Genomic DNA, 6,136 nt, shown 5'->3' with positions numbered 1-6,136 from the left:
GCCCGGCAAGTAATATGAAATTATCTATATTAAACTGATTTCATTTTGGTTAACAGCAAGAAAGTTGATAGACTTAAATATATTCATTGACTGTAAAATAAGTACTAATCATGAAACACATACTGATACACACCTCTTGGGTAGTGATTATGTAAAATTAAGTTTTGTCTCTGGAATGCTGATATGATTTGGATCCAGGGAAATCTCTTTGAAAAATCATAAACTGTCTTTATAACCCCAACAAAATATTGATGTATTTTAATGATTGTTTGATTTTCTTTGAATAAACTTTAAACTATCCATTAAACAGATGCATGTGGAATGTCTATTATACTCATGACCACCATTATTCACCCTTTCCTTCACATTAAAAGCATTTTACTTAGCTCTTATTAAAAACATAATTATTGATAACACAAAATAACATTTATAGAATATCTACCAAATCTCCATATACTAAGAAGAGCTAAAGGTAAATATTATAACATTGTTTTTAACTTTCATAATTCTAGTGTACATTTGTAGACAAGAGAAATGTCCATATCCTCATATAAGGCATGACATAGCATGAGATATTATCAAATGGTTGATTCTCTAGCAAAATCTACATCAAACCTTAAAGGCTTGGGAATGTTCAGGAATAAAGAAAAAGACTTCGGTATCTTAGTGTTCAAGAGAAATCTGCTAAATGTATGAGTGAAGAAATGTGACAACACTTATACTATTAGATATCCATGTTTGCATGCAATCATAATATGTAATGTTAGATTTTATATTCATTAGTAAGCTGTTTTTCCACACTAAAAGTTTATCATTGTGAATATCATGAGTTTTTTTTTTTTTTAGAAGAAACATAACTATTTTACTGTTGGAGTACACTGTGGCTTAAAATCTATATATTTTCTGGATTTACAAAATTGTAAACAAACTTAAAAGATTAAAAAGGTCTGAAAAAACAAAAGAGTATAAAGAATAATGACAGATAAATTTTGTCTAACAAAATAGTTTTTAATCAATGTAGACAAACTTACTTCTCAGTTTATCCTTTGTGTTCTTATCTCTCTATCATCTATATGAAAGAATTGATGAAGGGATTTTAAAGATATTAAATCTCTAAGGCAGCAGTGCACTTTAGTCTTTCATAAAATTTGGGAGTTAAGCAGTAGTGTAAATGGTTGGGTAAAGAATAAGATCCAAGTATGACAAACAATAATATGGATTAATCTAAGGCCATGCTAAAGATGAAAGTTACACACAATATTTTTTCTACTCCCTCTATTCTAGAATGAGAATATAGTACATTATGCAATATAATTTAAAGTTGGTTTTATTGGTTATGTTACCAGCGAAATAAATGCAGTTCAATTTCTAAAGTTCCTATGATCATGGGAGATACTGTCAAGCCACAGAGACAGACATCTGCTATGTGGAATCTCTTATAATCTCTTTGCACTGACAAGTGATAATGAAACACTCGGAGGACTCCTCTTCAATTCTTACCAATCTAAAGATGTGTATTTTCTTGACTCCTGGAGACAGGAATAAATCATAAATGAGAATATTCCTACAGGAGGGAGCTGGAAGGAGGCCACTCAATTAGTTTTCAAGACTGCCTAGGAGGAACAAGGCTAAAAGAAGCTGTTCTTTGATGGAAAAAATATATACAACTTATAAAAAAGCTTATACTTAGCCATTAAAAAATTTGCTAAGTAATTTACAAGACTAGTTTTCTTTCTCTTTTGACTATAAAAGGTATTGTGTTTTTAAAAGAATTTGTCACTTTCAGAATGCAATTATTTCTTAAAAGGACAAAAATACAGTCTTTACTTCTGTTTCCCTTAAATCTTCTAAAAGTAAAAGAAAATAATTGCTTTGTTTGTCTTCTTCCCAAAGTTAGATAATGTAGAACTGAATATGTAGCTAATCTTTAAAATAGAACTTGTTATATAGCAAACATCTAAAATGCATCAAATTATTAGATACTTTAGCATAATGTGTTTGATACATGCATATAAGGTTGAGAAATATTTAAATAAAGAGACAAATCTTAATGTTTAATATAATATAATAATCAAAGTGTGAAATATCTATTAATTTGGAGATTTCAAGCTAATAACCAAAAGAGATTTTTCTACTCTGAGAAGTTTTTATTGCCTGGTTCCATCTCTGTTTATGGGAGCAGAAATAGGAGATAGTAAGATAGCACATGATTTCTTACAGAAAATTTTCAGTATATATTGTATTTAAGGGTTATATTTTTTGTTTATTCAGCTTTATTATATATGAATGCTAATCACAAGTGGACATGGCATGGAAAAATCCCAGGATGAGCTAAACTCTAGATACTCAAAGTCAGACAATTATATCAATGTATTATTTGCAGGCTTTGTCTGATAGAAACCTCAACATCCTGAAAAAAAAGAGATCACATTAAATGAATAAGTTATTTTAAAAATTATATGTTTGTTTACCCAGGGATGACAAACAAAATCTGGGTAAATGAACATATAATTCTTAAAATAAGACAAAAACCAAAGACTGGGACTGATTTCCACAGTAAGCAATCTAAGAGGGGAGACAGTTGTCAGCAAGAAAGACAACCAAACCTATATGACAGTATAATTCACAAACAATTGAAGATTTTTATTTCATTGTAAACATTTTTGCTTAAAATAATCTGTTTTCTATCATATTACATTATAATGAGAAATAGTCTAGATAGGAAGGAACAAATAAGGGAAGGAAGGAAGGAAGGAAGGAAGGAAGGAAGGAAGGAAGGAAGGAAGGAAAGAAGAAAGTAAGGAGGGAGAAAAGGAGGGGAAAGAAGGCAATAGTAATCAACTCATAATTTCAATCACATATCAAGATTTTTTTATATTATAAACTGGCTTATTAGATCAGGCTTTTTTTCTATTTTACTTTTTAAAAAAGAAAATTATCTTTCTTTTCAATTTAAATATCAATCCCAGTTCCTACTCCCTCACCTCTTTCCATTTCCTCCATCTTCCCCCCTATCCCCATCCCTTCCCACACCTATAGAGTGTAAGGCACACTGCTCTTGGGAAGGTCCAAGGCCCCCTACTATATCTAGACTGAGCAAGGTAACTATCAAAAGAGAATGGGTTCCCAATAAGACAGTACAAGCAGTAGGGATAAATCCTGCTTCCATTGCCCTTGGCCCCACAGTCTGCCCCTGCCATACAACTGTCACCCACATTCAGAGGGTCTAGTTTGGTCCGATGTTGGTTCCTTCCCTGTCTGGCTGGTGTTGGTGAGATCCCATTAGCTCAGGTAAGCTCTTTTAGTGGGTGTCCCCATCATGATCTTGACTTCTTTGCTCGTGTTCTCACACCTCCCACTCTTCAGCTGAACTTTGGAAGCTCAGACCAGAGCTCTACTGCAAGTCTCTGCTTCTATTTCCATCTGTTGCTGACTGAAACTTCTATGGTGACATTTAAGATAGTCATCAATCTGTCTACATGGGTGAGGCCCATTTGGGCACTATCTCCTCTAATGCTTAAGGTCTTAGATGGGGTCATCTTTGTGGATTCCTGAGAATTTCTCTAGAGTCACTATTCTTGCTAGCCCCATAATGACTCCCTAAATCAAAATATCTCTTTTCTTGCTCTCATCTCTGTCGTTACTTCATCTCAACTATCCCATTCCGTCACCTCCTTTCTCCCCTCCTTCTTCCCTCACCCCCATGCTCCCAACTTGGTCAGATGATCATTTTTATTTCCCCTTTCCAGGTAGATCTATATGTTTTTCTTAGAGTTTGCCTTGTTACTTATCTTCTCTGAGGTCGTGGACTATATTTTCGTTATCCTTCGCTTTACAAAAAGTATCCATTCATGAGTGAGTACATACCATGCTCTTCTTTCCATGTTTAGGTTACCTCACTCAGGATTAATTTTTCTAGTCCTATCTATTTGAACTCAAATTTCAAGATGTCAGAATATTTTTACCCCTGAATAATACTTCATTGTGTATATGTACCACATTTTTTCTTTATCCATTCTTCAGTTGAGGGGCATCTAGGTTGTTTCCATGTTTTGACTATGGTATATTATGGTATATTCCTTTTGGTATATGCCCAAAAGTGGTATTGCTGTGACCTGAGGTAGGTCAATTCCCAATTTTCTGAGGAACTGACATACTGATTTCCATAGTGGTTGTTCAAGTTTACATTTCCACTCACAATGGAGGAGTGTTTCCCTTACTCCACATTCTCTCCAACATAAGCCATCATTGGTGTTTTGGACCTTACCCATTCTGACAGGTGTAATATGGTACCTCAGGGTCATTTTAATTTACATTTCCCTGATGGCTAAGGATGTTGAACATTTCCTTAATTGTCTTTCTGTTATTTAAGATTCTTCTTTTGAGAATTCTTTGTTTAGTTCTGTGCCCCATTTTTAATTGTATTATTTGGAATTTTGATGTCTAATTTCTTGAGTTCTTTATATATTTTGGATATCTGTCTTCTGTCTGATATGGGTTTGGTGAATATTTTTTCCCATTCAGTAGATTTCCTACGTGGTTTTTTGAGACAGGGTTTCGCTGTGGCTTTGGAGCCTGTCCTGGAACTAGCTCTGTAGACCAGGCTGGTCTCAAACTCACAGAGATCCGCCTGCCTCTGCCTCCCGAGTGCTGGGATTAAAGGCGTGCGCCACCACTGCCCGGCCTCCTATGGGTTTTATTGACTGTGTCCTCTGCCTTACAGAAGCTTCTCAGTTTCAGGAAGTCCCATGTATTTAATGATGCCCCCAGTGTCTGTGCTACTGGTGTTATATTTAGAAAGTGTCTCCTGTGCTCATACATTGAAGGCAACTTCCCACTTTTTCTTCTATCAGGTTTAGTGTGGTCACATTTGTATTGAGCTCTTAATTTAATTTGGACTTCAGTTTTATGCTTGGGGATAGATATGGATCTATTTGTATTTTTCTATATATTGTCATCCAGTTATGTCAGCATTATTTATTGAAGGTATTTCCCTTTTTCTATTGTGTAATTTTATCTTCTTTGTCAAATTGAGGTGTTCATAAGTGTGGGGACTAATATCCATGTCTTCGACTTAATTCCATTGGTAAACACTGTCTTCTTTTTTGCCAAGACCAAGCTGTTTTCATTACTGTAGCTGTATGAATCAGCTTGATGTCAGGGATGGTGATGTCTCTGGAAGTCTCTTTCTTGTTCACAATTGTTTTGATTATCCTGGGCTTGTTGTTTTTACATATGAATTTGATTGTTTTTTTTTCAAGCTGCAAGAAGATTTGTGTTGGGATTTTGTTGGGATTGCATTGAATCTATAGATTGCTTTTGGTAGAATTGTCATTTTTATTATGTTGATCTTACATATCAAAGAGCCTGGGAAGTCTTTCCATTTTCTGGTATCTTCTTTAATTCCTTTCTTCAAAGACTTAAAAGACTTAAAAGACTTGTCAAAAGGCCTTTAACTTCTTTGCTTATTGCTATACCTAGATATTTTATGTTATTTGTTGCTATTGTGAGGGGAGATGTGTTTTAGATTTCAATCTCAGCTTCTTTATCATTTATATATAGGAGGGAGACTGATTTTTTTTAGTTGATCTTGTATCCTACCATGTTACTGAAGGTATTTATCAGGTGTAGGAGTTCCCTGGCTAAGTTTTTGGGGTCACTTATGTATGCTATCATATCACCTACAAATAGTGAAAGTTTGACTTCTTCTTTTCCAATTTGAATCCCCGTGGTGTCTTTTTGTCTTATTGCACTAGCTAGAATTTCAATAACTATGTTGAATAGATATGGAGAGAGTGGACAGCCTTGTCATGTTTCTGGATTTAGTAAAATTGCTTTGAGTTTCTATCCATATAATTTGATGTTGGCTGTCAGTTTGCTGTATATTGCCTTTAATATGTTTAGATATGTTCCTTTAATCCCTGATCTCTCCAAACCTTTATCATGATGGGTTTTGGGATTTTGTTAGATGCTTTTTCTCCATGTAATCACATGATCATATTTTTCAGCATATTTTATAGAAAATTCCATTGATAGATTTTTATAGGGTGAACCGTACCTGCATCTCTGGATGAACTCAACTTGATAATGGTGGATGATTTTTCTTTATGTGTTTTTGCATTCAATTTTATTAAAT

This window comes from Microtus ochrogaster, unplaced genomic scaffold (genome assembly GCF_000317375.1).
Source record: "Microtus ochrogaster isolate Prairie Vole_2 unplaced genomic scaffold, MicOch1.0 UNK13, whole genome shotgun sequence".
Taxonomy (NCBI): Eukaryota; Metazoa; Chordata; class Mammalia; order Rodentia; family Cricetidae; genus Microtus; species Microtus ochrogaster.
The sequence above is the reverse complement of the archived record's forward strand: the minus strand, read 5'-3'. Positions refer to the sequence as shown.